Source organism: Ambystoma mexicanum, chromosome 5p, assembly GCF_040938575.1.
Source record: "Ambystoma mexicanum isolate Mex_15411 chromosome 5p, UKY_AmexF1_1, whole genome shotgun sequence".
Classification (NCBI taxonomy): Eukaryota; Metazoa; Chordata; class Amphibia; order Caudata; family Ambystomatidae; genus Ambystoma; species Ambystoma mexicanum.
Genome location: NC_090930.1, coordinates 579,906,224 through 579,921,698, shown reverse-complemented (window position 1 = coordinate 579,921,698; position 15,475 = coordinate 579,906,224).

The window sequence follows — 15,475 nt, the reverse complement described above, 5'->3', positions numbered from 1 at the left end:
AATATGTATTTTTAGGTGACTTACCTTTAACACTATGTCTAACTGAAGACATGAGGTTGTTTACTTGACCTGTATTTGTAACTGGTCTAGGGAAACCAAATCGGCATTTGGTGTAGTATTTGCCTTTGTTTTTGTATTTGCGAAGACAATATTTTCCACATTTGAAATTGTAAAATTTGTACACGAAGATCACTATTTGTGGCTTCTGATGGAATTTCACAAGTGACATATTTTTCAATAAACTGTAAAACAGTGGCATCACTGTCTTGACCAAATTTAGGAGCATCTTTAATCCATAAAAGCATGTGGATATGTGGTGCTCCTCTGGCTTGGTATTCTTTTCTCCAAAAGAAGTGTTGCACTTCTCCAAGGGGAGGAACAGTTTTATTACAAATAAAATGTAGCTTAGCAATGAAGCGATGGTGAAAATATCTTGAAACATTAACAGGATCCAAAGAACAAAGTTCTCCAGATGTTAGAATATCTATGTTTGTTTTGTTTTTATTTGATATGCGTAGGAAATCATGTAAATCTTCCCATGCATATTCTGCACAACTTAATGTAACAAACCAAGTGGGTGGGCCAAGGTTTCTGATCATACAACGTACATCTCCATGACGTCGAAACCAGTACTCTTTAGTACCACGCATATTTGCTAATAGATTTGTAATATTTGATTGTAAAACCTCATCCTTTTGTTGCACTTTCTCTAATAATTCTGTAGCTGTCATATTTTGAAAGTGTGATCCTGATTTTAATATGTGTGCAACTCCGTAACATAAAGTTGCTAGTTCACTTTCAAAGAGTAGGTGGAATATGTATTCCACATTTTGGGATCTAAATCTGGGATCTTCAGAATACATCCGTAATGAGTGGTATTCTGAAGCTGATATTTGAATAGGTCTATCATCATACTTTCCTCCTTTGCCAGTAGGAACGTGTAGAGGAAAAGCACGTGCTTCTATACTTTTTTCCCATATACTGATTGGCGATCCTTTTGTTTGACGCATTTGGTATGTTTCCAGTACATCTTGTACGGTGTCATTACAGTGCAAAGGATGAATTGTATAATGGTCTAAAGTATTTGATATTGTAGCAGGATCTAGTAGCTCAAATTGACCAGCTTCTTGTGTTTCTTGAATTATTTCAGTTGTATCTTTCAAGTTTTCTTCAATATTAATTTCTTTGTAATATTCATTATTCTCTTTAAGATATTGAAAGGCTTGTCTAACTTTATATAAATCTACGAGCTGTTGCCATATTTTTTGTCTTTTGTAGGTACTCCATTTACTAATATAATTAAAGATTGCTGCATTGGACGTTGCACTCCTAGAGTATGCACATTTTCCTTTAGATTTAAGGGTAAATAAACTACTTTTACACAAATGCCTTTTACCAATTCAGAGGGAGGTAATTTTGGCTGTTTTTGGTTGAAGGCGTATTATTGCTTGAAATGGGTGTACTGTTTGAATTATGATGCTCTCATATAAATTAAGTTGTTGTAGAGGTTTTGGTACTGGGTATAATTCCAAATTATTTGTGATAGAACGTGAAGGAGTTTGGTTGTTGTCAAGTTTTGTAGTGCAATAACTGCAAAGTATTAAGGGCTCAGTTATTTCATAATTGTTTTCTGCTACAAGGTAGAGAGCTAATTCAAACGATTTAGAATCTTCATTGTCTTCTATTTTGTATGATAGGTCCACAGTTTTTGTGTTACTTTTATAAAAAATTCTACGGCAACATACACATACATGGTTTGGTACTTCAGCTGATGTACTTTTAAATTTTAATATTTCTTTGTGTATGTGTTTAGCAAAAGGTTGCCATGTGTAGAATTGTTGCTTAATTGGTTTAAAGCTATTTCATTCTGTAAATGGCTTTCACTTCCAAAATATTTTTTCTGGATATAGTGAATTTCTTCAAGTAGGTCTTTTGCTGTACCATGTAGAAGGATGTTATTTAACTTTGCTAGTGTTAAAGCAGGACTTTTAGCATAGTACAGTTTATAGTCTAGATTTCTTATAGTTGAATGATGTGTTGATATCCTTTTGATAGCATGGAAAGTGGTTTTACAAGTAGGTCCTGTAATGCAGGCCAGGAATGTCCTTGTAGTCCTGTGTACTTGCGCACTGGACAGGTATCTATATTTAGCAGTAATTTGATTTTCATTTTGTCTTTGCTTTTTACATATTTATGGAGGAATTGGCGTAAAGATTTGAAACATTGTTTGGGAATGTTACACATTGACGTGCATCTCCATTTGTACACTAGACGTTCTGATTCAGTTGAATGGAGGGGTAATTCTAAGTTTTCAGGGCATATTTTTGTAAGAAGTACTTCTTGTTCCATTATGGTATTATTCACTTTTTCATGACCTTGACCACTCCTATGTATGGCAATTGTAGTAGTTTGCTTTTGTTTGTACGCTTCTTCATTAAAATATGGTTCTGTGCTTGTAGTGTGATTCCATTCACCTCCGCTGATACTTAAGAAATTCTTTCTGTTGATATTTCGCTTATTGAGAAGTCTTTTTTGTAATTTAGTTATTAGTTTTGTTAGTGGTTTCATTTTGTTTAATAGTAAAATAAATAAATTTCTTTTGAGAAGAATTGCACTGTTCATCAATGCTTCTAAGATTAATTTCCTACGATAGGTTTTAAGCTTTGAACCTGATTTCTCTCCTGTTTTTATAAGATTTTGAAGGACTTTGTGATGGTATATTTTGGCTTAAATACTTTTCTTGGTATGCTTACTTTGCACTATATTAAAATTTGAAGAAGTAGTTTTATCTGTACTGATAGCTGATTTTCTGTTAATTGTTTTTTGGTTTGTTTTACATTTTGATAGAGGAAGCGAAGTTGTTGTACTTGAAACTTCTCGTGTTTCACTAAATTATTGTATTAGCTGTTTTGTTTCAACTTTTTTTACAAATTCTGCTAGAGATGGATGCTTATGTTGGACACCTTTATTTTCATTTGCTCTACTTTTGCGTTGCTTCCTACGGACTTGACTTTTGGTAGGCATTCTTTAGGGTCTGTTGAAAAAAATAAAGAAGATATGGGTTGGGGTGTTCTGGAATGTATGTGTGCTGCGTGCATGAGTGTTTGAGTAAGATGATAAAGATGTATGTAATGGTGTGTGATTGTGCATTGGGAACTAAAACTAGTAGGGATAGGTATTCTTGAATTTATGTGTTACTAAACTGGGGTTCAGATGACAAAAAAAAGTAAGCTAGTGGTGTGGAAAAGTACAAATAGTAAATCTAATGTATACAATTAAAACAGTTGTTTGTTCTATAATATGAAAATTGTAGTGGTTCAGTTGGGTAATTTGTGTGTCTAAAAATAGAAATTTGTGGGCCATTCTGGCTGTAAATCGCTGTTTAAGACATGAACATTTTTGGACAAAATGGTACAAAATCTCTATTTTTAGAAACCAAAATAGCTTGTATTAATGTTATAGTATATTTGATTAATAATACAAATATTATGGTGATATTTTACTTACTTTTTTTAAAAATTAACAGGTAACTTTTTAGTTTTTCTTTCTTCTTCGAATTCGGCTGCTTCTTTTCAGGAAACTGGTCTTCACTGCAATTGTAAAAGCTTCAAATTAGTAACTTTGTTTGTATATAGCACTGTTTTTAATTTAGATATTGTTTTTTTTTAATTGAAATCCTCAGTGCCTTCTGTAAAACCATTAAACTAATTTATTTACATAAGATACATTGCATCAGTTTAGTAAATATGATATGTTCTTAATGAACAAATTGTATTGAATGACTAACTGTAGCAAAAAAAAAAATATCTTTACTATGTCTTGTGAAATTTATAATATATTAGTGAATACCACTATTTCTGTAAGTAAACTGTTCTAGGTAATAGCGCCTCAATGTCATGTCTAATTTAAAGTAATTAAGTAAATAAATAAATAAAAACAAAAAATATGAAATTGTATAAGTATTTTTATAAAGGTTTAAACATAGATTGTGTTTGCATGCAATTTTGTTTGAATATATGTAGTCTATATATTTCATTTAAAAAATGTTAGTTTAACATGATTTGAGTGTGTGTGTATAAAGAAAGTAAAAAGTATAAAGGTTTATAAGTGATAGTTGATTTTAGGAAATTGAAAAAAGTACAGTAAATTCATTTTAAAGATTTTACAAGGTAAAAGTCTGTTTGAAAATGTGTTCATCTACTATACAGAAAATATGCATACCTGAAGTTTGTGTTCATGCATATGGATATGCATGGAGCTGCAAGTAGAAATCTTGAAGACTTGTACAGTATTTCTGGTAGATGCTGCTTGCCAATGATATGACACTTGTACTCAGAGAGATTCAGAGTACATTTGCAGTGCTGATCTATGATGATGCAGTTAGATGTAGAGGTTTTGAATGTGATTGGTGCATGGTCATGTGATTTTTGAGGTACATCCAATGAGGGAATGGCAGAGAGAGTGTAGTGGAAATGGTAGAAGGGCTGTTCATGTTACGATATGTCCGCGGACATGGCGGTAGTTCGCGGACATCGGGAGTTACATCCGGGGATTTTTGGGTTCAGAAGTCATGCAAATGAGAATAAGCACTGAAAGGGATTGGTCAGGTTGTGTTTGCTGGGTGTGTTGTGCCAGGAGAGATTTTCTCAGATACTCTTTTTGCTGAGAGAACAAAAGATAGCTTTGGCTGTGTGTTTCAGAAAACAGATTGTTTGGATTTTAGGGGATTCGTGGATACATTGGTTGAAGGTGCATGCAGAAAGCTGTGGAGTAGCTGTAGATCTTGAATCCCACATGTGGAAGTACACTGGCATGGAGTACGTGGAATGAAGTGGTTGGACTTGCTACCTCTCTGTGCTACTTTGGAGACAGAGCAACATCCAGACATAATTGTAATTCATTGTGGAGTGAACAGTTTAGGACATGTGACTGGAATTTTTTTGCAATTTGCTATGAAAGAAGGACTTAGGAAGGTTATGGACATGTTTCCTAATTCTCAAGTGATATTTTCACGGATTGCGCAGAGACAAATGTGGCTTTGTTCTTCATTTGGTCCACAAATGGAAAAAGCAAGGCGCAATGTTAATAAGGCTATTTGTGGCTTTCTAAGAAATTTTGGCATGTCTTCTTTTCACAATGAAAGTATTATGTTTTGTAGTACATACATTTTTCGCAGAGATGGAGTCCATCTTACTTATGCTGGCAATCAGATTTTTCTGAGAAATGTACAAAATGCATTGCAACCTTTTTTGGAATTACAACAACGATTTTGAAGTAGATGTTAAGCATTTACATTTTTTGACTTACAAACACCACCCAAAGGCTCTTTTCAGAGCCACCACTTCTTTCCAGAGAAAATTACAATGTTTGTGATGGAGTAGCAACCCAATTTTTTTAATGTTCGCGAACTGTCCGCAGACTTCTAAAAAATACAAAGAGCCCTGCTTCATTTATTTTCACTTCTATTTTTTAACTGGGAAAGGCGTCTCTGAAAAGAGCCTTATTTTTTTTTTATTTTTGTAATTTTGTATTTTTTTTGTTTTTTCAGACACGACACACTAGGAGAGGAGGCTAAAGGTGGGTAAAGGGGGGGACACCAACCACAGGGATAAGAAAGGGCGAGCTGAGAGAGGAAGATGTAGAGTGTGTTTTATTTGGGTAGTGAGCAGGTCTTCTCGTGCTCTGAGACGATAGTCTCAAAAGCACTCCGAAGTGGCTCCCCCCTGCAGAGTACTGTGTCACAGTACATACATACAACTGTGACCCTCGAAAGGTAAGGGTCATCAGCATTCTGTATGGCCTGTAAGGCAGCTTGAGAAAGACGCTGTCCCACAGAGGTGGTCCTTGTGGTGACAGGATCAGAAACAGAGGATGAAGTAGAGGAAATCAACCTGCTACCTTCTTCGCAAGGTACAACCCTGCGAATAGCCCCAGAGTGAAATGACCTCAGGTGTCGCTTCATAGTAGAGGTCCCAAAGCTGTACTCACCGTGCTTCCCGCGACTGAATATCATTTTGCACTCATTGCAGGTAACACGGTTCGCATGAGCCTTAGGACCATTCCAATGAATGGTAAATAACCGCCACACCCAAGACTCACGCCTAGTGCGGGTAGTAGGGATTTCCTCTACCTCATGCTCATCATCCTCTTCTTCCTCCTCCGCATCCTCACTCCTGTTCCCCTCTTCAGGCCCTTGGGGAGGTGGTGGTGGTGGAGGGGGTGGGGGTGGTGCTGAAGCAGGTGCAGCACCAAGTGGCAGTTCAGCAGCCAAGGATGCCATCTCGATGATGGTGTAGTCTGCAGGTGGCAGCAAAAATCACTGTGTTCTGAAGAATAGCCAGAAACACAATGGGAATAAGCTCTTGGGCGTGGTCTTTTATAGGGGTGATGTGCGCGGTCCGCGGACATGCGCGCTGTCCGCGGACAGATCGAACACAAAAAAAGGATCAGAAAGTTTCAAAAGGTATATAATGTCATCAATGACATTTGTGATGTCATCATTGATGTCCTTGGTGTTAGTCTTAGCAGTGCAAGGTGGTGGCGCGAGTTATGGTTGCTTAGCTTACCATAACTGGCTAATTTCAAGGGTTTTTCGGTTTTACTTGGAACCATAACGTCCCTTTAACAAAGTTTTTTCACTGAAATTCATAGGTTTTTAGTAGCGCAACTTAACCATAACGTCCCTATAACAAAGTTTTTTTCACTGAATTTGAATTTCATAGGTTTTTAGTAGCACAACTTAACCATAACGTCCCTTTAACAAAGTTTTTTCACTGAATATATATATAATATATATATATATATATATATATATATATATATATATATATATATATATATATATATATATATATATATATATAAAGAAGAACAGGGGAAAAAAGCTAATCAAAGCTTTTTAGACGGCACTCTTCTCCCAAGTAAAAATGCACCAGATGCAAAGAAGGATCTCCATCACACGTCCTTTATTTTGCAAGAAAACACGGTGGACAAGCAGTTTCAGGAGAGAACAAACAATTACGCGTTTCACCCTTCTGGGCTTCGTCGGATTGTAAACATAAAAGACAGGTATCTCTTTTTAACATTTCTCTGATGTTATAGTCCCTCTTCACTCTCATGTAGAAAATGTGTTTGCGCTAAACCTGGTTTACATGGGTGCCATATTGGAAATGCTTTTTTACAACATGAATTATCAACTTTTTCGCACACTTTGTGCTTACATGATTCCATCGACTTAGGTATTTTGTTTCTTTGAAAAAATCCAACGTGACTGATGTTAAAATGAAAAATATGAAAAATATAAATAATCTTGTTTTGAATCCACAAATGCATATATATATATATATTATTCACTACAAAAAAAACTTTGTTAAGGGGTTAAGTTGACCTACCAAAAACCTGTCCTCTTCACTAAAATAACTTTTCCAGCCTGCCATTACGGATCACATTACAACCTAAAAACTCCTGAAATTCGCCAGTTATGGTAGGCCAAGCACCCACTCCTGCCATTAGCACTGTGCACTGCTACCACTATCCCTCAGAACATGAAGGATGCCATTACAAATGTCATTGATGACACCACTGACGACATGACATGTTTCGCCCCTTTGTTTTTCTTCACTGATATATATATATATATATATATATGTATCTTCAGTGAAAAAAGTTTTTCACTGCAAAGTTTTTGGAAAAGGTTTTTGGTAGGTCAACTTAACCATAACGTCCCCTTAACAAAGTTATTTTTAGTGAATTTTACATGTTTTTAGTAGGGCAACTTAACCATAACGTCCCTTTAACAACATTTTTTTCACTGAATTGCATAGGTTTTTAGTAGTGTAAATGAATCATAACATTACGTTAGCAAAAATGTTCTACTGCATTTATGAGGGTTCTAATAGTAACAAATAAGCATACTACATTTGAAGTAACTGCCCACCTTCAGAAGAATGCCAAATTATCATATACTGTTGCACAGCATGGGGGCGTGTTCGAAAACTCTTACACACTTCACAATAACATGTGTGCCTGGTTGATAGTGCGGAAGTGCATTGTATATTCTTGTAGGAACTTGTAACTGCAAAATTTCCGGTGCAGAACTCCACAGGGCAAGTTTGCAGTACAATAGAAGCAAGAGTGCATAACAACATCTCTGGATCATTAACCCCCATTCCGCCCCAAAAAATGGTGAATGAATGGCATTAGAAATCGAGATTTTACAGCAGTAACCCGTAGTACCAAAAAAGAGGATTTTTTGTCTTCAACCGGAATGCCTCCGGCGTTCTCGGCTGAAGAAAACAAATCCTTTTCCAAGATGGCGACCATAGATAGGTAGGAGGGTGTTGGATAGAAATCCTTCTTCTCTTTCCATTACAGCCTGCAGAAAGCAAAAATGAAACCATGTGACCGTAATGGCAGTAGCACATTTTTGTTCCTTGAGAAATGTGTTGTTATGAGCAAGACCCTTACCAGAAAGCCAGTCTCTGGTGGACATGGCGATTTCAAAACAATGTTTTGTCCCTTCCAGTAATGGCCAGTACCACTTCCCCGACATTGTGGGCACTAACCATACATAGAACCAACCCCTTAGAGACGGACGCTATACCGTTGATTTGTTATGTACATGACGACACTTGTTAAATAGCAAAACACTACCACATGCACAACACAAAGCTTTTCGGTCGCTGTCAATGACCTTTACATACGTGTGTTGTACATGCAGTAATTTATGTCTATAAAAATATGTGTACAAAATGCAAAGGATTAGTCTTATTACATCTGCACAAAATCCCAAGAAACTCGGTGATGGCAAGCGCAATCACGTCAGAAATACTGCAAGCAACACCATTACCACTCACCTTTCGACACATAATTTTGTAAGTGGCAGAGGTCGAAAGGTGTGAAAATATGTGTATTGAGAGGGTGTAAGCATGTATTATTTTAAAAACATTTCTGTACAGCAAACACTTTGAGTGCACCTTACCTCATTTTTCCTCTTTTAGAAAGATACCAATCCTTCTGAACTAATGTTGGTTAATGGGGCATCTGGGTGACAGGCACTAAAGCATATGAGATTGGACTGACCCTCCCGTAGTCAAAGCAAGTGGTATGCAATACCTTTCTCCATAACGTTCCTTGGCAGCGTAACCAAATACGTCCACAAGGACTTAAGTGCCATGATGCATCACCTACAAAAGACCTGCAACGTAGCATGCCACAATTTGAAATAGGAGAGTCAATTTGTAAAAAAAAACACTAACATTTAAGAATTAGTAAAGAAGTTTTATTTCACAATAAACTGAGTGAAATCATTGTCCTATGGATTTAGTAAAGTAGGTTTGTTTCACAATAAACTGTGTGAAGTGATGTACCTATTCACATTTCCATAAAAGTAGTACATTTGTCTCTTTGGTCCACAATGAAAATGTTAATGGTAATGGCCACATTGTTGTTTTCCCACACTGAAAGTAAGCGTTGCCGGCACAGTAGTCATTTTCATCGCACATTGATTTGCAAGACGACGTCAATGGCTGTGATCTACACCACCAGAAAGATGGAATGTTACTCCCTATGGCGATAGCAGCGTAAGGGCATAGAGGTCCGACACGGTCATCCCACTGAATTATGACGCACAGACAATCGATGACGAACAGTTGCATTTGACGGTTATAAAAGCCGTCACTCGGCAGCTGCAACCCGTGACAATCATAATAGGGAAGGAAGTAGCTGAGGGGGAAAAGGGAAATAAAACATGTATCAATACGCAACCTTTGAACAAAACAAAGTTGTAATAAATAACATTTTCAGTAAAAATTATTGCAATAGGAGGAAATGTAGTGGGACCCTATGGACGGCGACAATGTGCAATCTCCATAATGTGAAAAAAACATTGCAAGCTGGACCGTCTTTATTAATAATAACATTTTTGTTTGGAAGTAGCTGAGCGGTGAAAAGGGGAAATGAAACGTGTATCAATACGCAAACTCTGTACAAAACAAAGTTGTAACAAATACCATTTAAACTAAATATTAATTTAATTCGGGGAAATGTAGTGGAACCCTACAAAACGGCGACAATGTGCAATGTCCATATGCGAAAAAAAAAATTCAACGCCACAGAAACCTTGTAATTCATTAGGAAAAATACATTTTTTCTTTTTGAAAGTACAAATTTAAAGCCAGTTTGGTATATAGGCGTCAAAAATAAACTTACATGATGTGGACTGCCTCCATTGCGTTCAGAACAGTCAGCCAGTAGTGTATTTGGAAGAGTGCCTCTTCGGGAACTGGTATTTCATGTTCGGTACAAACGTTTTTGAAGCATAACCTTATCAAACAATATGTTTTTCTAACTGTTACTCGCTGCATTCTTTCTGCTTTTTCCCTGTAGCTCAAGGTTAAAAAACAAGTGACCCTTATGGGTGCCGACAAATATGTGGCCATACTGAGCTCATATTGAAAAGCAAAAATCAAGTGAGCTTCACTCCGAATGGAAATACATTCTCATTTTGCAACAACATATCAGCAGCTATTCATGAGAACCGCTACTCCCGTACACCTGCAGAAGTGCTGTGTACGAAATAGTGCAGGTGGCTGGCTTAGATTTTAAACTGTAGGCTGCCAGTCTGACGGCAGTAATGTTGTTTATGTATTATAGCAAGGATGAAGTAAGTTAATTTCGTACAATGAGTAGCAAGTCCCACTGTACTGTATGACAGTGGTAACAAGAATACATCAATGTTTGACTTTGTACTGCCACATCTCATTAACGCTCACCTTTCGGAACAGTGTTCAATAAGTGTAACAAGTTCATTGGTGTCTCCTTCGTTTATGTATGTTAGCAGCGATGAGCGCGTACAACAGAAAACGAAGTAAACATGGCGGCCATATCGAAAGATTATGACACACTTCACGCTGTGGCACAACCAATTGGTGAAAGCGTAACATGGTCGCGGGCAGCACGCCATGGAATAGCCAATGGAAATCTTCTCCACGGAGCAAACAGGGAAGTGTGACGGCGGAGCGGACATATATATCACTAATTTTTAGAGACATACTATTTGATCGTTTTTAAGGAAACTACTGGACGGATTGTCACCAAATTTACAAAAGCATGCTTTCGGGACCAAGCCCCTGCCGCAAATTTGGTGAAAATCCATCCAGCGGTTTTGCCTGTAGTCTATATTCAGTCTATAAGTTTCCCCCCACTAGACGAATCCTCACCAAACTTTGCAAATTTAGAGTTATAGGCCGCCCAAAAAGTGCTCTTCCTATGGAAACAGCAACTACCGTGGCTGTGTAATATTATATACAGAGCTGCAAAGTCCCACAGGAATGTGTGCAGCTGATTGCAAGGGCCACATACCTAGTGTACACAGGCCTTTTTCTGCACAAAGATCTGGGTAGACTGGTTATAAACTGCTGTGGGTGCTGCTTGTGTTGCAAGGGGCAGAGGACTGGGACATTGAACAGTCTTATTTCAAATGGTGATAAAGTGACATGGAGTATGAAGGAAGGTAAGGTGAGGGCGAAGAAGTGGCCCAGTGGTTGCCCCATAGGGTTGAGTGGTGGAAGAAATCCCTGGTTGATGGTCACAAAAGGTTGGTTTGGCATGTGAGCCATTTCTGGTGGTTTACAATTCTAGAAAAAGCCACACATTTTAGGAGCTCCAATTCCAAAACCTCTATCAATAGCAGGGTGTCTAAAATGTGACTTCCCATTGTTAAGATTCAGGCGCATTCTTAAATAATTCTGATATATACATGTTGATTTTTAACCTGTCCTGGAGCACCCCCTCCACTCCTTGTGGCCTGGTCTAAAAATGCAATTTCTAATACTGTGTCATTGTCAAAAATGTAACTGAAATACTAGTCAAGGTTTGAGGTGTTTGAGTAGGCCCCCTTAACTTTAAAAATATATATGTATAAGACGAGCGATGAAGGGATGCAGTGGTAGCTTGAAATTCCTGCACGGGGCTGATAATTTGGCATTCGGGGGGCGAGTTTGGAAGTGGCAAGACTTCAAAAGTCAGGATATGGGTGGAAACATGAAATAGAACCATCAAATGCACTGATTCACAAAAGAAAGCATATATGAACCTTACTATAATGTACCTCAACAAGCTCAATCGGTTTGTTTAGGCCAGATCGGTCCCGTTAAAATATGATCAGGAACATGTTTCAATTGTATATTAATTTAATTGTGTGAATTGGGTTCATGATAACCATTTGTAAACTGCACATTAAAAGTGTCTGCTAATGAACTCGGATGAAGCTGTAGGTATTTTTTTTTTTAAACAACCATTTACTGTACACAACTCATACAAATCTAGCTGAAAGAATGAAACACCTAGCTACTTTGCTGTTCCTGCAAGAAAGCCAAGGCAGAGAAATGCGTGTTATCTTCTCAATAGAGTCGACAGATCAGTTTTACATCAGTTTTACATCAATCTCCACATAACATTCAAGATTTAAGTCAAGTCACCTATTTACATTCAGCACAGAGCAGCTCCAACCCCGCATGCACAACTCAGCCATTCACAGTCATAAATTGTATTCCTTTGATAACATTAAAGCTGTCTAGAAAAACAACATACTTTCTAAAGTCAAAGTACTAAATATGTGTTATAAAAGGGCGCCTGGGAAGAGAGATGTGGAAAAGTCCCTTTGAAATATTTTAAAATGATGACTTTTTGAGAAGAGCTTAGAACCTTTCGTCTGCCTGGAGAGACGTCTGATTATTAAATTGGACAGTCAGGCATTGCCTTGAAATAGCGGCAGACCTTCACTGGACCACCTCTTTATAATTATATATAACTGCAAAAAGACAGTGGTTCTTTTTCGGGTTATTTGGGTTTGGAATGGTTTCCAAGACCCCTATCTCCCTCCCCTTTTTCCCAGGGCCTCCCCTGAGTCTAGTACTCCTGGGGCACCGTAAGATCTAATCTTAACCAGTCGACAGCGTAACATTATTTCATACCTCCCTTTGCAACGGGGAGGAATCTGGCGACAGGACCAAATACTTTACTAAGTTTAAATTACTGAATTAACTTACAACGTAGTGCCCACTCTATTCTTTCTTTGGTCTTTTTGTAAAACACAAACAAACTTAATTCCGAAACACTTGACACTTCATTTGCATGTCAGGCATATCCGCTTGATTAAAACAGCAAACATGAAATCAAAATGTATAGAATGCGGTTTCCTTCCCTGAAAAGCGGCACCAGCCTATGCAGTGATAGCACGGGAAAGGCAAAGTTGTCAATCAGCAAGAACCCGAAGAGCAGAAGAGTTCTAGCTGCTCACACAGTTGGAAGAGCCATCTGCATAGTTTATGCATACAAATGTGTCTCTTTGCCAATTTCAACTCGTCACTATTGACAGCACTGCCATGCATGTGGTGGGACAAACATAATGAATTTTAGTAAAGAAAAAGAAAGCAAAGTCGTGGTATAACTGTGCCCTGCTTCCTCGTACATAAAGGGTCAGGACTGTCAAATCGTTTCAATACATTTCTTTTTTCAATTCCTCCATCATTTTATTCAATATTAGCCAAGGTGACACTAAAGGGCTACCTTGAGGCTACCTTGAGGTTGAAATTAGTATCATGCCTCCTTCCAAGACAATACTGCTCAAATGGGAATCAGAACAAAGTATGCATAACATCTCTGGGTGTATTTATGAAATACAATGTGTGCAGGTAGGATCCCTTTGCATAGGAGTGCTTGAAAAAGTTTAAGAAGAAATAATCCCATCCACTAAAGCCACGACAATGGAATCAGTAGCAAACGTTGTCAAGTACTTGCAAAGCCATCAATGTTGGGTCTTGTAAAGGCACTTGCCAGGCACTGCCATAATATAGCCGTGCTAATACCATTTGGCAGCTGTCGCCATCTTATTGCCGGCTAGTAGCATATGTCTGTGCCAGGAAAATGCTGATCCCATGCCAACACAAAAGACAAAACTGATGACTTTGCCACTGCTATTTTTTACAGGAATTCAGTGCATGGGTAATATTTGTGTGCACACATTCTATTTATGAATCAAGTGACTACAAACACACTCTGTTAAGAAATGTTTATTACACGTGCAACTGATTTATAGTGATAGTTAAGCCATCAACTCGAAGAAGATTGCATAGAAATGGCACTGGCAGGCCCTATGCAACACAATGTCTGATGCCATTGCATGAAAGAGTTAATTCAAGGAGCTCCCAGGGGGGTGTGCGTTGGCTGTGACTGTGCAGCAATTGGGTCCTAATGACTTTGGGACTATCATGGCCATAAGCAGCTTATTGGATGATACAAAACCAAACAATATTGAAACGCTGTAGGCCCCTCTTCAAATCCAATCTCTAATTTATCTGTACTTAGCTGCAATTGTGTCATTTTATAGGTGGCGCTAACGCACCACTTAACAGTCAAAGAGAAAACAAAGAGGAACAAAGCAAATGCAAATGATCACATCTTTCTATTTCACGCCCCCTTCTACAGTCCTCTGTCCAAGATTTAGTAGTATAATAATGATATCTGCCAAGTAGCCCTGTGTCACATGGAAGAGTATACAGTGAATTGAATCCAGTAAGAGAGAATGGGCTGTTTGGATTGCATTGGAATCAATTATAAAACACCACCAGCAAAGCGATTTTACCGAATTGTATTCTTCACTTTGTACGTTCTGCTTTCAGAGTGTCAAAAATGGCATGCTGGGGACTCCAGCGCACGAAAATGCACTCGTAGACGGTCTACTGAATGCAATTCATGTGTATATGTTTTACATTTAATCCATATGGGGTTCTATTCTTTTGTGCGCAAAATTAGAGTGTAAAACTGCCTTTATGCTTTCATTTCACACATCCCATTGCTGTGTCTTTCAAAAGTTTAGGAAGACAACAAATCAGGTTGCCTTCCTGCTTTGCTTTCCATCTCCACCTTGGCAGATTGGATTGCTCCAATGCAATCTCCCTTGGTTTAGCACCTGCTAAACCCCACACATATTCCATTGGAATCCATTATGAAACGCGTTATTTTTGGTGGTTTCTTCTTTAGTTTTTTGCTGCCTTTCTGGGGTCTTAGTACGCCTTGGGCCATTATTGCCTTTGCGGTAACATTGCAATTGCTGGATGACACTTCGAGTTGGTCCACGGCCTGGATAGATAGTGGGGTTTCCTGCTTTCTTCCTGCAGGCTTCCTTTCCGTTGTTTTCACCACAGGATGCTCTTCCACCCTTCTGTCTTCCTTGTTCCTGGTTCTTTTATTTTCCGCAAGACACATTAATCTGATGAACTTCTGTGACCCTCTATTTGTGACTTTTGGCACATTTTTCATGTTTTTAGACGTCTTTGTCTTGCTCATTACCAGGCCTTTACTTGGCCCACTCTCTGTGTATGTATTAATACCCAGAGTGCACATTATAAGACTGGAAACACCCTTAACCTCAATGTTCTCTTCAATGGGAGTTTCAAACGACCCCTCCTGTGGA